This window comes from Microtus oregoni, unplaced genomic scaffold, assembly GCF_018167655.1.
Source record: "Microtus oregoni isolate MIOR12 unplaced genomic scaffold, Mior012 000044F_ref0000062, whole genome shotgun sequence".
NCBI lineage: Eukaryota > Metazoa > Chordata > Mammalia > Rodentia > Cricetidae > Microtus > Microtus oregoni.
The window spans coordinates 4,049,224-4,068,625 of record NW_024543218.1 but is presented as its reverse complement, the minus strand read 5'-3'; the positions used below and the strand labels follow the sequence as shown (position 1 = coordinate 4,068,625).

General features: G+C 40.8%; 1 pseudogene; it reads right to left on the bottom strand.

Annotated features, from left to right (window-relative positions):
- Positions 1 to 14,309: 14,309 nt before the first annotated feature.
- Positions 14,310 to 14,936, bottom strand: LOC121434786 (annotated as a pseudogene).
- Between the last annotated feature and the right edge of the window lie 4,466 nt (positions 14,937 to 19,402).

The following is a 19,402-nucleotide window of genomic DNA, read 5'->3' as shown; positions in this document are numbered from 1 at the left end:
TGAGAGAAAACATGCAATATATGTCTTCCCACTTCTGCCTTATTTCACCTGATGCGGTGACACTCACTGTCCTATAAATCACATGACTCCCCCCCCTCCTTTCTGGCCAATTAACACTCTAGATAAAGAATGGGTATATGGCAAATTTCTCTCTCTCTCTCTCTCTCTCTCTCTCTCTATATATATATATATATATATATATATATATGTTTGTGTGTGTGTGTGTTTTATATATATGAATAAAGAATATGATTTATTCGTTCATCTTATGCTGGGCATTGAGGCTCAGCTATTGTGAAAGTGTCAAAAATAACAATGGCTATACAGGTATATCTGTGACATACTAAGACTCCTTTAGGTATATATCCTGGGTCATATGATAGTTCTAACTTTTAGTTTTTTATGAACCTTCATGCTGATTTCCAAAGTGGTTACAGTCATTTATATCCATGCCAATTGTTCATCGGAAGCTCCACTTTGGTCTCACCTTCCCCCACCCCATTCCAAACACCATGTATCTCAGAAAGCCTGCCAAGTGGCAGCTCCTTCCTGGAGCTGCTCAAGACCCATCCTACAGGATATTTAAGCTCGGGTCCCTAAACCTGCCACGTGATTTCTCTTCCTCCACACACCCCCTTTTGGGAGGCTTGAGCATCACCTGGGGCACTTTCCTCATTAAACCTGATCTTTTTGATTCAGCTTGATCTGGCTAATTGCATCATTGGAGAAACCTACTACTGGGGATCCAAAAATAGTTATCACCAATGATAAAAGGTTTCTCCCCCAACCCAGTGTCCTCACCAATATTTGCTGATTTAAACATATTTTTATGTTGAGTGTTCTGACAGGGCGTGATGGAATCTGTTATCGTTTGTAAACACATGGGGGACTGGAGAAAGGACCCATGAGGGGCAGCGGTGTGTCCCCTTGGCAGGTGGGAGACCGCAGCTGGTGAGAGACAGATATACCATGCAGAAAGAGTTTGAGTATAGAATTTATTTAGAGGGTAATGGAGGGGAAAGGGGAAGGACAGAAAGGGAGAAGAGGGGAGAAGAGGAGAAGAGAGAAAGGAAGGGAGAGAGGGGCAATAGTTACCGCTTCAGAAGAGGAACACAAAGAAACAGAGCAGGCTGGAGAGGAGGCTGAAGATCCTCTTGCCTCAGAGGAAGGGGGGGGGGGGGGCTTGTCTCTTAAAGGGACAGGGTACCCAGGTGTACAGCATATTTTAACAGAATCTCAGTGTAAATTTGATTTGCATTTTCTAATAGGTGGCAAGGTTAAACATGTTTTATGGGTGTAGCAGTGTTTGTCCTTCTCTTGTAAGGTGGTTGTTCAGACTACTTAAAGCTATGATTTCTAAAACTCTTAGAACAAAGATAAAGTCTGAGATAATACTGTAGATAATTCCATTAAGGTCTTTTTTCTGGTGCTAGGGATTGAACCCAGGGCTTACAAAGCACTTTACTTACCACTGAGCTGTATCCCCAACCCTTTCTATAAAGATGTGGCTAATTGTATCTAATCAACTAAAGCCTTGAAGTTGTCACTCTTAAAACTGTAGAAATGAAGATCACTTCTGCCCTCAAACCGGAGCGTTACTCACATATATGCCATACTGTGAATTGTTTTAAAGTGACTTTCACATACCTGTTTTATTGTTAGTTTTTGAGACAGGGTCTCACTATGTATCTCTGGCTACCCTGGAGCTATGTAGACCAGGCTGGATTAAAGGCTTGGGCGACCACACCCTTCAAACCTTTTATTTTATTTTATTTTAGTTAGAGTTTAAGATCAGATTAACACACCCTTAGACAACTGCGGAGGCCCGCAGTTCAAAGCTCGAAGCACTGCAACTGACAAGGGGCCCAGAAAATAGATTTTACTGAATGACCTACCAGTTTCTTCTTCAGCAGCTGCTGCAGCTCAGCTCGCCAGACCCCTCTAAGCCACCAGGAAGTCCTTCTGGCCACCTGAGGCCCCTCAGGCACCAGCTTTAGCTGTTTGGTGTCTCCAATAACATGTAGATTATCATACAAAGGAAACCATGAAGTGGTGCTTCAAAACTGAAATGTACTAATAATTTTGACATAGTGTGATTTTTTTTTTTTTTTTGAGAGGTTCTTTCCAACTTTTGGAAAAGTCTCCAGACAAAAGCAGTTTGGGGGCTTGACGAATTTCAACGCCAACAAAAGCTTAAGAAGGAATTCTGTTGCCAGGCATCTGCCCTCTAAAGACCATCGCTGCTTTCCGCTTAGTCCTGAGCAAAGGTCTTTGCAATTATTTCTCAGGCAATGGAGGAGCAACGGTTTCTCACGGTGCGACACTTCCACCTAGTGGTCATCGCCAAAACCACAGTACTTGACTTTGTTGCCTTATTGCTTGCTTAATTTTTAATTTTTTTTAAGCTTTGGAACTGAGTCCTGAAGCAGTTTCTAACTTATTACTTGAAATCCTCTTACACATTAGGAACGATCTATATTAAACCCATCGAAGACCAGTAACACTTATTCATGTTGAGCAGAAGCTCAATCATGTCTTTTTACTTTCAATATTTCAGTTATTCAAACTACACTGGAACTTCCAAAATTAAAAAAAAAACCTCATGACGCACAAATGAGAACACAAAAATGAAACATGGAAATGTAACATTTGTTTGGCTCCTATCAACTGACATCAAAGATCCTCTTGCTCGCTGGGCGGTGGTGGCACATACCTTTAATCACAGCACTTGGGAAGCAGAGGCAGGCGAATCTCTGTGAGTTCGAGGCCAGCCTACAAGAGCTAATACCAGTACAGGCTCCAAAGCAACACAGAGAAACCCTGTCTCAAAAAGGTGAGAGGGAGGCTGGAGATGTTGTTCAGTGGTAGAGCCCTTTGTTGAGCATGCTCAAGGTCCTGATTTTGATCACATCACTGCAGAAAATAAATGGATGGATGGATGGATGGATGGATGGATGGATGGATGGATGGTTTAGATAGATAGATAGATAGATAGATAGATAGATAGATAGATAGATAATTTTGAAGAAAATGCCCACACCTTTAAGGACAGAACAATGATAAATCAGACAAAAAGCAGGCTTTATTGGGTGATAGATCCCATAAATTCTATTTTTCATTAAAAAAGATTGTTGATGGGGTGGTACTCCATTGAGAAAAGACAGAAGGATAACCTGAACTTTTCATCTGATTAATGTAAGAGTAAATCTGGTCATTTCAGACAAAATGATACTAAAAGTACACAAATTAGTGCCTAAAGTGAACACATTAATAAAAAGAACTTCTGTTGTCTCAGCCCATAAACACTTGGTTGCAAGCTAGTGGTATTCTTTGGAGAGTAGTGAATCTCTTAGGAGGTGGGGTGTTGCTGGAGGAAGTGTCTCAAGGTGTGGGCCTTGAGATTTCATAGCCTGGCTCTACTCATATCCTTTGATTTCAAACTGTGTATGCAATGTGACCAGTAAGTGTGCTTACTAGCCTCTTTGAATAAGCATTCCTCCCCATAAGCACTTTGTTGGGAATTGCAGCAACAAGGCTACTTACTAATAGAGAAACCAGTGAGTCTTACCTGGCTGTGAGTAATGACACTTTCCAGAACAAGCACCCTGCCTCTATATGAGGGTCACTCAGTTTTTGAGTACATATGATGCTTTTTAAATCACTGTCAATGGTATCCTGGTTACACCAATGTGCCTGTTGTCAAAAATCAACTTGAGTTTTTATAAACTGTAAGGTTATAAAACTATTTCTCGATTCTCCAGGAGTAGGAAGCCTGAGAAACTTCCTGTACATGCTGTGTTGTCCTTCCTACATCTCAAGAATGAGCAGTTTTCTGTCAGTAATCTTGGGCAGCTTCATTTAGATGAATCTTCTTCATGTTGCTTCTTCCTCAACCTTGCTCTTTTTAGGAAGTAGAGGGCAAGGTCTCAGTTACTGTAAAGAGCTACAATGTGACTGGGGAATTGGCTCAGTGACTAAGCACTTGTCTCATAAGCCTAAAGACCTGAGTTCAAAACCTCAGAACACACATAAAGAGCCAGATGTGTTGGCACACATCTGGAATCCCATCATTCCTACAGTGAGATGGAAGGTGAAGACAAGAGAATCACCCAGAAGCTCAAAAACCAACTATCTGGAGTATACAGCCCAGTGGCAGGAAACAAGACAAATTGTTCTCTGCATATGCTGCAATACACACACCCACACACATGCTCTCAAAGTTCAACAATGAACATAGGAACATAGAAATCTCTTTGACACACTGGTTTCAGTGGCTATATACCCAATAATGGGATTACTGAAATAAGTCATAATTCTATTTTTAATTTTAAGCGGAAACTCCATTCTGCTTTCCAAAATGCCCACACTAATTTACAGTACCTACATCCAAACAGTACCTTATCCCATACATACAGTATCTTATTCAATCTTGGGGAATATACAACACATACATGTATAAAAAACACCACACTACATTAAAAATGTATTTTTTATCAATTAAAAAGAAAATGGTGGAATCAGAGTAACTGAGCATGATATGTGGATAACATACACAAGACCCAGGTTCAATTTCCAATGCCAAAATTTTAATTTAGTCCATTTAATAAGTAAAATGGGTTTGTCTCAGCAGTAGAGTTACTTGTATACTATAAGATTTGTCTCTAGCATACACAAGGCTCTTGGCATAATACCTAGAACCACAAAAGCAAGAAAGCATAGCAATCAGAAAATCAGAGGAAAAAAATAAAGCCAAGTATGCTAGTTGGTGCCTGTAATCCCAGCATTCAGGAGGCTGAAATTTGAAAACAACTCCAAATTTATATATAGTGAATCTAAAGCAGCCTGGGTTACATTATGATACCCATTCTCAAAAACATGCAAAAGAAAGCAACAATAGTGGTGGTGGTTGATCATTGCAAAGCTGAGTCCACAAGTCAGCAAAAGCTAAAATACCTTGATGAACTTTAATATAAGTATGGATGAACAATCGTAAAATAATTTCTGTAACTTTGCAGATGCTGTAGAAAATGTGAGAGGGTATGGGAATGAGAATTCCAAAAAGAAGAGCAGAAAGGTAAAAGTTTTATGTTTTATCATTGTCTTTTCAGCAGCTCCTCTTAGTCATAGAATTAGATGTGATTCTTTGACCTCTTAGGGCTTTGCTAAGAGCAGTGTTTCTCTGGGGACGTTGAAGGAAGTGATACATTTGCTTCAGCTTCCTTGGAGAGAAACGGAAAAAGCAACATCACAAAAAAATTAGAAAATGACTTATTTATGAAATTTAGTCTATTTTTATATGAAAAAGACCCTCTTTAAAAGCATTGACACCCTTAACTGAAGAAATCACTAACTTTGTGTATTTTCTTTCAGTAGTAGGTATATAAAATGATGCATATGTATATGACACAAAGTAGGAATGAAACTGGCTAAAGGAACAAGAATGACAGATGGGGAAGGGGGACAGAATGGGAATAAAGGGCATGGGGAGATAGGCTCAATATGTATTTGTATGAACTGACCTTTGCTCAGTCAGTAAAGTTCTTTCCACACAGGAATGAGGGCCTGAGTCTGGATCACCAGCACTCATGGAGAGAACCGAGTGCATGATGGCAATCCTAAGGAGGGAGCGAGCCTGGAGCTCACTGGCTGGCCAGTCTAGCGAAATTAGAGAGTTCCCGATTTGGTAAGAGTTCCTGTCTCAAAATCTAAAGTAGGCATTTGAGAAAGACCCCTGACATCAACCTCCAATCTCTACCTGCACACCAACACACATACACACACACATAAGCAACGCACATATACACAGTCATATAAACACACAAAGAAACAATGAAATTTTAAAAGATATTTTATTGTAAGAGTACTATATGTATATCAATATTTGAGCAATAAACTAATTTCAAAATACACTAAACATTGTCGATAATCTGTCTTCTCAAATAGCTCAAACACTGTCAATGGGGCCTAATCCTCTTTTCTCATTATCTTTCTCCTTTCAATAGAGCCGATTTGTGTGGCATAAATTTTGCTTGCAGGCTGAGCTTAATTATGACCCTTTTCATTCAGAATATTCCTTTTTTGTTTCCCTGTCTTTTCCCTCCTGCCACAATGAAGTTTTAGAGTGTCTTTTGTTGAGCAGCCCAAAGAGGAAAAATCAGAAATAGGGCTGGAAAGGAGAGGTCACCAAGCATGTGGCTAAAGCACAGTCCATCTTCCCTCTTGTGATTTTGCTGTCTTGCCATCTGTGTTCTTATTATCTCTAGGAAGGGTAGTAGCTCTAGGTCTAGCTGCTGAACCTTTAGCTGTTGGGCTGGGATAGGGTGTCCTTTCATGCAACAGTTCCACAGTCCTGGTTGTTAATGATACTTTTCAATACAAAAATGTGAAATGAAAAGGTATAGCTGAAAGGTGAGAGGCCCACGAGGGCTTCTCTCTCTATTTGCGCACGAGGTTGCTTGATTCATACTGACTTTTCTTATATCCAAGTGTTGAAAATGGTATTGCATTCTTAAGTGGCACCCTAAACCCAGATTGCTTGAAAATAATTCCAAGACACTAAAAAATCAGTCTTAACAAAATGCAGATTCTGTAGCCTGTCTGCAAGATCGGGATTACCAGAGCTCAAGCTGGAATTTATTTTTATTTTTTATTTTTTATTGAAAAAAATTCCGCCTCCTCCCAGCCTCGCATTTCCCTCCCCTCCCACTCCTCTCCCCCTCCCTCAATCCTTTCCCCCTCCCTCTCCAGTCTGAAGAGCAGTCAGGGTTCCCTGCTCTGTGGAAAGTCCAAGGTCCTCCCCACTCCATCTAGGTCTAGGAAGGTGAGCATCCAAACTGGCTAGGCTCCCACAAAGCCAGAACATGAAGTAGGACCAAAGCCCAGTGCCATTGTCCTTGGCTTCTCATCAGCCCTCATTGTCCGCCATGTTCAGAGAGTCCGGTTTTATCCCATGCTTTTTCAGTCCCAGTACAGCTGGCATTGGTGAGCTCCCAAGAGATCAGCCCCACTGACTCAGTGGGTGTGTGTACCCCTCACGGTCCTGACTTCCTTGCTCATCTTCTCCCTCCTTCTGCTCCTCATTGGGACCTTAGGAGCACATTCCGGTGCTCCAATGTGGGTCTCTGTCTCTATCTCCATCCATCGCCAGATGAAGGTTCTATGGTTATATGCAAGATATTCATCAGTATTGCTCTAGGATAGGGCCATTTCAGGTTCCCTATCCTCAGCTGCCCAAGGAACTAACTGGGGACATTGTCCTGGGCACCTGGGAGCCCCTCTAGGTTCAAGTCTCTTGCCAACCCTAAGACGGCTCCCTTAATTAAGATATATGCTTCCCTGCTCCCATATCCATCCTTCCTTTATCCCAACCATCCCATTTCCCCAAGTTCCCCCATCCTCCACTTCTCACTTTTCTCTCCCCATCTCCCCTTACCCCCATCCCACCCCACCCCCAAGATCCCAATTTTTTGCCTGGCAATCTTGTCTTCTTCCCATATCCAGGAGGATAATTACATGTTTTTCTTTGGGTTCACATTCTTATTTAGCTTCTTTAGGTGTAGTAATAAGAGCGGCGGGGCTGCGTCCCCAGCACCCTGGCTGCCCACATGGCTAGTTTATGCTCCGAAATAACAACACACAAACTGTATTCATTTAAACACTGCTTGGCCCTTTAGCTCTAGCCCTTACAGGCTAATTCTGATATACCAATCAACCCATCTCTAATAATCTGTGAGCACCAGTCTTACCAGGAAGATTCTAGCCTATGTCCATCCTGGGTCAGAGCTTCATCGCGTGTGTCTGCCCGGGAGCGGGGCATGGCGTCTCTCTGAGGCGTCTGCCCCCAAGAGGAGAGCTGTCAAGTCTCTGAGCTCACTTCCTCTTCCTCCCAGCATTCTGTTCTGTTTACTCCACCCACCTATGTTCTAAGCTATGAGCCCAAGCAGTTTGTTTATTACTTAGCCAATGAAATCAACAGATTGATATATGACACTCCCACATCACTTCCCCTTTTTCTGTTTAAACAAACAAAAAAAGGCTTTAACTTTAACATAGTAAAATTACATATAACAAAACAGTTATCAAGTAAAAATTACAATAATATTTATCATAAATAAGGAAAACTATAACTATAACTAACTATTCTTAACTCCATCAAAGACTCCAGAAAGATACAATACTACCTAAGCAAACAAGAAAAAAGCAACTTTTAAAACTCTAGAAATGACAGAGACACCTCGCTGCCTGTACTGTTGGGGCATCCATCTTCGGCCTACAGCCCCATAGATTCCAGCAGACATTTCCACAAAGCAGGAAATTTCAAAGGCAGTCACTATCTGCTTGTCCTGAAGAATGTCTTGCAGACTCCTTCATGAATCAGGAATCCCGAAAGATCATCTCACCTTTAGGCAAGTTCAGTAGTCCTCTCTCTGCGGGTTCTGTGTCCAGTTTATGCAATAGTCCAGGCAAGAGCAGTTTCTTGCCCAAATGGTTATCAAATTCCATAAGGATCCTCTTCGATGCCCATCTTCCTCTTGAAGTAGATTGGTGCTGCAAGGAGTAGACGTGTCTCATTGTCATGAAAAGCCCTAAATTATTAAAACATTTAAAATGCCATATTCTATAATCTTTGAAAAATATGAAGAATGCCTATCTAAAATATATCTATGTACATCTAGAAAATCTTAACTAACATGACTACAAACTTGACTATTATGATTATCTATTAACAATCTATATTTCTAATTATACATTACATTTTTAATGGACTACACAATCACAATATCTTAATCAATAGCAGAAATATGCATATACATATAACAAAATTGACCTTAAATCTCTATCAATAAAGCAAAATCTATACTAATACAAATTATTCATATCTATATCATATCCCCCTATAAATGTTAAAGAACATTTATAAACCATATTTGGGAACATGGGCGCAGTTTTTTTCTCTCCAAACTGCTTCCTGCTGAATGGGGGCGTTGTTAATTAGGTCTTTCATGGTATAACCTGTGTGCTAGTTTCATCTCAGTTGGCAGTTGAGCGAAGCAATTTTCTGAAGATGTTCACAGCAACCCTTCAGGAGGACGTGGTCCATCATACCATATCGGAATAGAAGAAATGAACAGGGTCTTATCCTCTGTGAAAACAAAATAAGAAACTCCTTTCCAAAGCATCATGTCCTTAGATCCAAATTTCAAAGTCAAGGCATTTTCAAAATATCTATGTTGGATTAGTTCAGCAGCATTTATAAACAAATATCTTTTGGCATCTGTTGCTCCTTCCTCAGCATTCAAACAATTCAAAGAGAGCATAATAGCATACAGTATCAAAATTCTCTGTTTATTTTCCATCTTTGTACGGCTTTATTTTAACTCTATTTCGTTTATTTTTTACTTTTATTTTTTGGTTTTTGAGACAGGTTCTCTGTATCTTTGACCTGGAATAACACTGTAGACCAGGCTGTCCTTGAACTCTCAGAGATCCACCTTTCTCTGCCTCCCAGGCATTGGGATTAAAGGTGTATGCTACTACACCTTGAACTCATAGAGATCTGTTTGTCTCTGCCTTCTAGGCACTGGGATTAAAGGCATGTGCTACCACACCTTGAAGTTACAGAGGTCAATCTCCCTCTGCCTCCCAAGTGTTGGGATTAAAGGTGTGTACTACACACACAACAAATGTCTTCCTTTTTTTTTTTACTTTAAGAACTTCAACTTTTAGCTTGCATATATTTTTAACACATTGTAAACCATTTAAACATTTTCTTTGACTTTGAATCTTTCTTTTACTGTATATGTCTCTTTTTTGACCACATGAATCCTTAATTGAGCAAGCAATATCAGTAGGATTGAAGCTGTGGCTTTGGCGGCTGGATCCAGCCCATTCCTTAGCTTTCCAGCCTCATGGCTGAGGTACTGGCTGTAGCCATGTTAACTGCCACAACTCTATGGCATTTCAAGGTCCCTGCCAGCAAGCAAGCTTCAGAAGCCTGTGCTTGCAAACCACATGAACTGCCTGTGTAAAAGAGTCAGAGTTTGCCCTGGCAGGACAGCCCAGAAAGCTGGCATTTTTAAACGGCTCAGCTTTTTTCCTGCTACGGCTGAAAACCAAAAAGCATGCGTTCAGCTTTTCGTCAACACCTTTTAAGTGTTTCGTGGCAGGACCTCTTAATGAGCTGCAGAGTTTTGCAACTAAAGCTGAGTCAGGAAAGCCTCTCTTAGATGAGAGCGCTTGCTTGCCTCTAGCCAGCAGAGCAGACCCAAGAAATTGCCACAAGAAACATGCTTTACTCTATTCTTTTCCAAGCTTTCTCAGACTTTCTGTGGACTCAGTTAGTCACACGTCTGGGCACCATTTAGGATGACAAATTATACACAAGATGTCTTTATTTATGGCTAGAAACCAATTATGAGTGAGTACATCCCATGTTCATCTTTTTGGGTCTGGGTCACATCACTCAGGATAGTGTTTTCTATTTCCATCCATTTGCATGCAAAATTCAAGATGTCATTGCTTTTACCGCTGAGTAGTACTCTAATGTGTGTATATTCCACACTTTCTTCATCCATTCTTCCATTGAAGGACATCTAGGTTGTTTCCAGGTTCTGGCTATTACAAATAACGCTGCTATTAACATAGTTGAAAAAATGCTTCTGTAATATGATAGGGCATCTCTTGGGTATATTCCCAAGAGTGATATTGCTGGGTCCTGGGGTAGGTTGATCCCAAATTTCCTGAGAAACCGCCACACTGATTTTCAAAGTGGTTGCACAAGTTTGCATTCCCACCAGCAATAGATGAGTGTACCCCTTACTCCACAACCTCTCCAGCAAAGGCTATCATTGGTGTTTTTGTTTTAACCATTCTGACAGGTGTAAGATGGTATCTCAAAGTTGTTTTGATTTGCATTTCCCTGATCGCTAAGAAGGTTGAGCATGACCTTAAGTTTTTTTGGCCATTTGAACTTCTTCTGTTGAGAATTCTCTGTTCAGTTCAGTGCCCCATTTTTTAATTGGGTTACTTAGCATTTTAAAGTCTAGTTTCTTGAGTTCTTTATATATTTTGGAGATTAGCCATTTGTCTGTTGCGGGGTTGGTGAAGATCTTCTCCCAGTCAGTAGGTTGCCTTTTTCTCTTAGTGACAGTGTCTTGTGCTTTACAGAAGCTTCTCAGTTTCAGTAGGTCTCATCTATTCAATGTTGCCCTTAATGTCTGTGCTGCTGGGGTTATACATAGGAAGCAATCTCCTGTGCCCATATGTTGTAGGGTACTTCCCACTTTCTCTTCTGTCAGATTCAGTTTGTTCAGATTGATATTGAGGGCTTTGATCCACTTGGATGTGAGTTTTGTGCATGGCGATAGATATGGGTCTATTTTCATTCTTCTACTGGTTGACATCCAGTTCTGCCAGCACCATTTGTTGAAGATGCTTTCTTTCTTCCATTGTATACTTTTAGCTCTTTTATTGAAAATGAGGTGTTAATAGGTTTGTGGGTTAAAATCCAGGTCTTCTATTAGATTCCGTTGGTCAACTTCTCTGTTTTTATGCCAGTACCACACTGTTTTCATTACTGTAGCTCTGTAATAGAGTTTGAAGTCAGGGATGGCAATGTCTCCAGAAGTTCCTTTATTGTATAAGATTGTTTTGGCTAAACTGGGTTTTTTGTTTTTCATATAAAGTTGATTATTGTCCTCTCAAGATCTGTGAAGAATTTTGATGGGACCTTGATGAGGATTGCATTGAATCTATAAATTGCCTTTGGTAGAATTGCCATTTTTACTATGTTGATCCTCCCAATCCAAGAGCAAGAGAGATCCTTCCATTTTCTGGTATCCTCTTCAACTTCTTTCTTCAATGCCTTAAAGTTCTTGTCAAATAGATCTTTCACTTCCTTGGTTAGAGTTACTTCAAAAAATTTTATGCTGTTTGTGGCTATCGTGAAAGGAGATGCTTCTCTGATTTCCCTGTCTGCTTCCATATCCTTTGTGTATAAGGGGGCAACTGATTTTTTGGAGTTGATCTTATATCCTGCCACATTACTAAAAGTGTTTATTAGCTGTAGGAGTTCCTTGGTAGAGTTTTTGGGGTCGCTTATGTACACTATCATATCATCTGCAAATAACGAAAGTTTAACTTCTTCCTTTCCAATTCGAATCCCCTTGATCCCCTTATGTTGTCTTATTGCTATTGCTAGAACTTCAAGCACTATATTGAAGAGGTATGAAGAGAGTGGACAGCCTTGTTGTGTTCCTGATTTTAGTGGGATGGCTTTGAGTTTCTCTCCGTTTAATTTGATGTTACCTGTCGGCTTGTTGTAAATAGCTTTTATTATATTTAGGTATGACCCTTGTATCCCTAATCTCTCCAAGACTTTTATTATAAAGGGATGTTGAATTTTTGTCAAATGTTTTTTCAGCATCTAATGAAATGATTTTTTCTTTCAGTTTATTTATATGATGGATTACATTGATAGATTTTCATATGTTGAAGCAGCCCTGCATCTCTGGGATGAAGCCTACTTGATCATAATGGATAATTTTTCTAGTGTGTTCTTTGATTTGGTTTGCCAGTATTTTATTGAGGATTTTTGCGTCAATGTTCATGAGTGAGAATGGCCTCTAATTCTCTTTCTTGGTTGAGTCTTTGTGTAGTTTTGGTATCAGGGTAACTGTAGCTTCATAAAAGGAATTTGGCAATGACTCTTCTGTTTCTATAATGTGAAATACATTAAGGAGTATAGGTATTAGGTCTTCTTGGAAGTTCTGGTAGAATTCTGCATTGAAACCATGTGGTCCTGGGCTTTCTTTGGTAGGGTGGTTTTTGATAACAGCTTCTAATTCTTCGCAACTAACAGGTCTATTTAGATTGTTCACCTTGTCCTGGTTTAACTTTGGTATATGGTATTTATCTAAAAAAGTGTCCATTTCTTTTACATTTTCCAGTTTTGTGGCATACAGTCTTTTGTAGAAAGATCTAATGATTCTCTGAATTTCCTCTGTGTCTGTGATTATGTCCCTCTTCATTTCTGATCTTATTAATTTGCATATTCTCTCTCTGCCGTTTGATTAGTTTGGATAGGGGTTTGTTAATCTTGTTGATTTTCTCCAGGAACCAGCTTTTTGATTCATTGATTCTTTGTATTGTTTTCTGTGTTTCTATTTTGTTTATTTCAGCCCTCAGTTTGATTATTTACAGTCTTCTACTCCTCCTAGGTGAGTCTGCTTCTTTTTTTTCTAGAGCTTTCAGGTGGGCTGTTAAGTCTCCAATGTGTGCTTTCTCTGTTTTCTTTAAGTGGGCACTTAGTGCTATGAACTTTCCTCTTAGGACTGCTTTCATAGTGTCCCATTAATTTGAGTATGTTGTTTCTTTATTTTCATTGAATTCAAGGAAGACTTTAATTTCTTTCTTTATTTCTTCCATGATCCAGGTGTGGTTCAGTAGTTGACTGTTCAGTTTCCATGAGTTTGTAGGCTTTCTGGGGGTAGCATTGTTGTTGAATTCTAACTTTAATCCATGGTGATCTGATAAGACACAGGTGGTTACTAATTTTTTTGTACTGTGGAAGTTTGCTTTGTTACCGAGTATGTGGTCAATTTTTGAGAAGGTTCCATGAGCTGCAGAGAAGAAGGTATATTCTTTCCTAATTGGGTGGAATGTTCTATAAATGTTAAGTCCATTTGATTCATTGCCTCCATTAATTCTCTTATTTCTCTGTTCGGTTTCTGTCTGATTGACCTGTCCATTGGTGAGAGAGGTATGTTGAAGTCTCCTACTATTAGTGTGTGCGGTTTGATGACTGCCTTGAGTTTTAGCAATGTTTCTTTTACGTAAGTGGGTGCTTTTATATTAGGGGCATAGATATTCAGGATTGAGACTTCATCCTGATGAATTGTTCCTGTTATGAGTATAAAATGTCCATCTCCATCTCTTCTGATTGATTTAACTTTTGAAGTCAACTTTGTTAGAAATTAGTAAGGCCACACCTGCTTGTTTCATTTGCTTGATAAGCCTTTTCCCAGCCCTTTACTCTGAGTAGGTGCATGTCTTTGTGGTTGATGTGTGTTTCTTTTAGACAGCAGAATGTTGGATCCTGTTTTTGTATCCAATCTCTTAGTCTGTGCCTTTTTATAGGTGAGTTGAGTCCATTGACATTAACTGATATTAATGACCAGTGGTTGTTAACTCCAGTTACATTTTTGGTAGTAGAGTTGTGCTGGTGAAGGGTCTCTAGATGTTTGAGTTATTTTATTTTTTTTTTTTACAGAATAATAAACACCTTTATTACGTGAGCTATGATGGATGGTTTATTTGCCTTTCCAGGCTTTGATCTTCCTCAGATAGAACTCCAGCTCCCTGCCTTCTAGCACATAGCCATCTGCTCTGCCACACTGGCCTGGTCTTGAGGCGATACAGGCCAGAAGCTTGCCCTGCTGGAACTGCTCCTCCAGAAGACTGCTAATCTTGGCGTTCTTTTTCCTTTCATCGTATTTCTTCTGAATTTTCTTTGATCATTTTTTGTTTAATATTTCTTCCTCCTCAGGAGTCAGCTTGGCCCCCTTCTTGCGGCCCAGGGGCAGTGCATAGTGGGACTCGTACCACTGTCGGTACAGGGTGCTGTCAATGAGCACGATGCAGTTCTTGACCAGAGTCTTGGTGCGGACCAGCTCGTTATTGGAAGCATTGTAGACGACGTCAGTGATCCTTGTCTTGCGAGTACAGCACTCAGAACCCCAGGAAAAGTTCCCCACATCCAATCTTAGGGCACGGTACTTGTTATTGCCTCCTCGCACACGGACCGTGTGGATGCGACGAGGGCCAATCTTAGTGTTAGCCGCAGGCCGTCCCAGCTCATACTTCTGCTTCTTGTGGTAGGGCTTTCTCTTGCCCCTGGTCTTGCGGCGCTTGTGCCAGTTGTCCCGAGAGATGCCCATCGCTCGGAGCTGGCAGGAAAGAGGAAGCGCAAAGCTTCACGGTCCGGTTTCTCTAGATGTTTGAGTTATTGTGGGCATTGTTTGACTCCTTGGGTTGTGATTTTCCTTCTATTACTTTCTGTAGGGCTGGATTTGTGGCTACGTATTGTTTAAAATTTTTTTTTCTGGAAAGTTTTATTTTCTCCATTTATAGTGAATGAAAGCATGGCTGGGTATAGTAGTCTGGGCTTGCTTCCATGGTCTCTTAATTTCTACATTACATCTACCCAGGACCTTCTGGCTTTCATGGTTTCCATAGAGAAGTCAGGTGTAAGTCTGATAAGTTTACCTTTATAAGTTACTTGACCTTTTTCCTTTGCTGCTCTTAATATTCTTTCTTTATTCTGTATGCTTGTGTTTTGATTACTATATGGCGAGGGGATTTTTTTTTTTTGATCCAGTCTATTCGGTGTTCTGTATACTTCTTGAACCTTCATTGGTATATCTTTCTTTAGGTTGGGAAAGTTTTCTTCTATAATTTTATTAAATATATTTTCTGGACCATTGAGCTGCACTTCTTCTTCTTCTACTCCTATTATTCTTAGGTTTGGTCTTTTTATTGTGTCCCTGATTTCCTGAATGTTTTGTGATGAGCATTTGTTGGATTTGCTGTTTTCTTTGATCAGTGCATTTATTTTCTCTCTGGTATCTTCAGAATCTGAGACTCTTTCTTCTATCTCTTGTATTCGGTTGGTTATACTTGTTTCTGTAGTCTCTATTTGTTTACCTAGATTTTCCATGTCAAGCTGGCCCTCTGTGTTTTCTTCCTTGCCTCCATTTCAGTTTTCAAGTCTTAAACTGATTCCATTATCTGTTTGATTGTTTTTCCTTGGTTTCCTAGGGTATCATTCACTGATTTACTCAATTCTTCAAACTTTTTGTTATACTTCTCATCGATTTCTATAAGGGCATTTTTTACATGCTATTTAAGGGCCTCTATCACTTTCATAAAGTCAATTTTTTTCTACTTCTTCTTGATTAAGGTGTTCATGTTTTCCTGTTGTGAGGTCCGCTGGGTTCTGGTGGTTTCATGTTGTTTTTCAGAATGTTGCGTGAATTCTTGCATTGGCGCCTGCCCATCTCTTCCTCTGAGTGCTCCCCTATGGATTTTCTTTTACTGGATCAGGTCTCCTTGCCCATTGATGTACCTTCCCAGTGATGGCACTCCCCAGTGATGGCTCTCCTGGTGCCTAGATCAGATCTCTGTGCTGCTTGGGTAGCTCATAAACAAAGGGCCTACCTTGCTTGCTGCAGGCAGGCTATTGAGACAAAGGAACTACCGCCTGCCCGGTTGCCCTCACGATTCAGTCTCAGCACCCAAACAGGCTGAGCTGGGTGATGTTATGTGCCCAAAGAGGGGAGGGAGGCAGAAGGGGGGTTCTGGATGCAAGCTGGGTGGGATAGGAAGAGAGAGGCAGTATCCGGGGAGTATAGCCCCTGCAGGAAGACCAGGAAGTATGAGGGGGGGATGAGGAATGTCTGAGTTCTGTGTCCCGGGCTGCTGCCACAGGTCAGAAACTCACTCACCCCAGTGATGGCTCTCCTGGTTCTGAGATAAGATCTCTGTGCTGCTTGAGTAGCTGGTAAACAAAGGGTCTACCTTGCTTGCTGCAGGCAGGCTATTGAGACAAAGGAACTACCGCATGCCCGGTTGCCCTCACGATTCAGTCCCAGCGCCCAAACAGGCTGAGCTGGGTGATGTTATGTGCCCGAAAAGGGGAGGGAGGCAGAAGGGAGGGTCTGGATGCAAGCTGGGTGTGATAGTAAGAGAGAGGTAGTATCCGGGGAGTAGAGCCCCTGCAGGAAGACCCAAGCTGGAATTTTTTAAATGACTATAGAACTCAATACAGAGTAGAAAGTGAAGGAGTTCCTGATTAAAACCTCACAAGATATAATTCATACATTGTTGCTGCCTGCAGTCTCATTTCCTACTATATAGTTTTTTGTTTGGTTGGTTGTTTTATTGGTTGTTTTTGGTTTTTGGAGACAGTGTTTCCCAGTGTAGACCTGGAGTTCACACTGTAGACCAGATTAGCCTCAAACTCAGAGCCCACTTGTCTCTGTTTCCTGAGTGCTGGGATTAGTGGTGTACACCACCACTGTCTGGCCATTTTCTACTACTTAATCAAGACCTAAGAAATAATTTTATACAAACTAAAAGGAAGAGCCAGGCATAGAGGTAGATGCCTACCATCTAGTCCTAGGGAAGCTGAACAGAAAGATCCTGAGTTTAATGCCACTCCACTCAGGCTGTGTAGACCCTATTCCAAAATCTAACAGCAACAAATGACACACAAACACACACACACAAAGGAAGGAGGAAAAAAATAATTATTATGTTATTTTCTTTTTGTTATATCACACAGAATTTTTTATTTTCCTGAGCTATTAATTGAGAACTGCATCTCTGAAAATCCTAGTGTCATAAAGAAAGAATAAAAAGCTAAGTGAGTAACGCTCATGCTGCTTCCCCCAGGCTGTCAACTCAAAAGACAATGGGCATGAGACAATGACATGAGAAACCATACAACTTGAAACTTTCTGCTTTAAATTATCAGGTAACACACTAATACAAAATAGCTTCTAGGTGCACGAGTCAGAAAAAAGAATAATTACAGGCAGGCACCACTCATGCCTTCCCCCAAATCCACCACTGATCTCCCTTTTCTACCCAGAGTTGCTTGAGACCCCTAGATAGAGTTAGCTTCCTGCTTCAGTTGCCAAAGTATCTGGGAATTCAATACACACTTCTGGCTTTTCTCTATGTCCCCGAAACATATTTCTTAATTTTAAAAAAATAAGCTGCATTTAAAAAACAAAAGATCTCTTGCCAAACAAAGTCCAGATGCCCTGCTCCTATTTAAGATGAGATTTGTCCCTACCCCCTCATCTGCCATGTGGTGATGAGACTAAGGGAGAGATGCCCTCCCTCACCCATCTCCCCTTGCCATCTGCAGCAGGTGGGAAAGCTGGTACCAGGGACTTGAGACTAGAAGAGCTTGTCCTGCCCCTTATGGGTGGCAGAACTTGGGAGAGCAGGCCCTGCACCTCACCTGGGCAACACAGTACATCTGACCCTATTGGCAGAAACTTGGTCCTTGAGAGTGTAAGCTTGCTCTGTCCCTCACCTACCATGTGGTGGCATGGGTGAGGGAGAGATGTCCCACCTTAGTCTCTCACTGCCTGTGGCAGGTGGGAGAGCAGGATCTGATGTCATAAAAGCCAGGAAACATAGCCATGTATCTCACCAGGGCAGCATAGTAAAGTTGACCCCGTGGTGTGGGTAGGGGTGAGCCAGTCTTGAAGGTGTGAGAGCAGGAGAACTGACCCTGCTTTTTGCTGCCTAAAGCTAGGTAAGCTATGTTAGCCAGGGCAGTGCTAGATAGAGCACTAGCCCTGGTGGTAAGGATGAAGAACTGGCAGGCTGACCAACCAAAGTACCACCTAAATCCAGAAACAGTTGGCCCATCCCAACATCCACCCCATCTGTGAACTGCTAGATCTCATGAAGGAGCTGGTCCTACAGATCCAAAGTTACAGGATCTCCATAACATGGGGCAACAACAGGATACCTGAGAGGAGTTCCAATGAGGGCCCAATATTGATAGGTGGAATAAAACCAATCCACTTCTCCATTCATTGGAAATTTCCTGAATCTTTTGTTCTAAATAGCTACTTTCAAACAAACAAAGAAGTCTCAACTTTAAACAACCACAATGGCAAACGTAAGAAGCATGGCATATGTCCTAACCCTTGTAGAAAGGGACAAAAGTGTTATTAAGAGGGAAGTATTCTCACTCAACCTAGAATGAGCAGATAAGCCTTATCCTGGCTATCATAGGATAACTTACAACATTAAACCTCACTTTGAAAAGTTGTACTCATTAATATGTAATACATAATACATAAGAAAATAATCACCAATAAAGTTAATATAAGCATTATGTAAAATATTGCAAATAAACTGACTACATTCTGACCTTTAACACGCCAATCTCACCCATTATTACCAGCAAATCTGCCTTCTTTTAACACAGATCCATATTTGAAGTAATAGCATGATACTCAAAGAGTTTAGGAATTGCCTAAAGGTCTTGATATGGCAGCTTTGTTCAAACCCATGGGAGGCCTGACACTTTCTGAATGGAGCTGGAAAAGTGGATGGGGAGAAGAAAGATGAGAGTCAGGGGGGTGGACAGGAGGAGAGGAAGGAGGAGAAACTATGGTCCATATGTAAAATAAATTTTAAAATGTAAATAAAATAAAACAAAATTCATCGAGACTCCAGCAGAGAGGGTAACTAAACACCTGCATGGCACTATTTTGGTTTATGGATGATTGTTCTCATAATTTACATTTATTTGTGTCAGGGACCATTGTCCCAAGGATGTTTGCAGAAAGACCCACTACCTTGAGAGCTGTTTGCT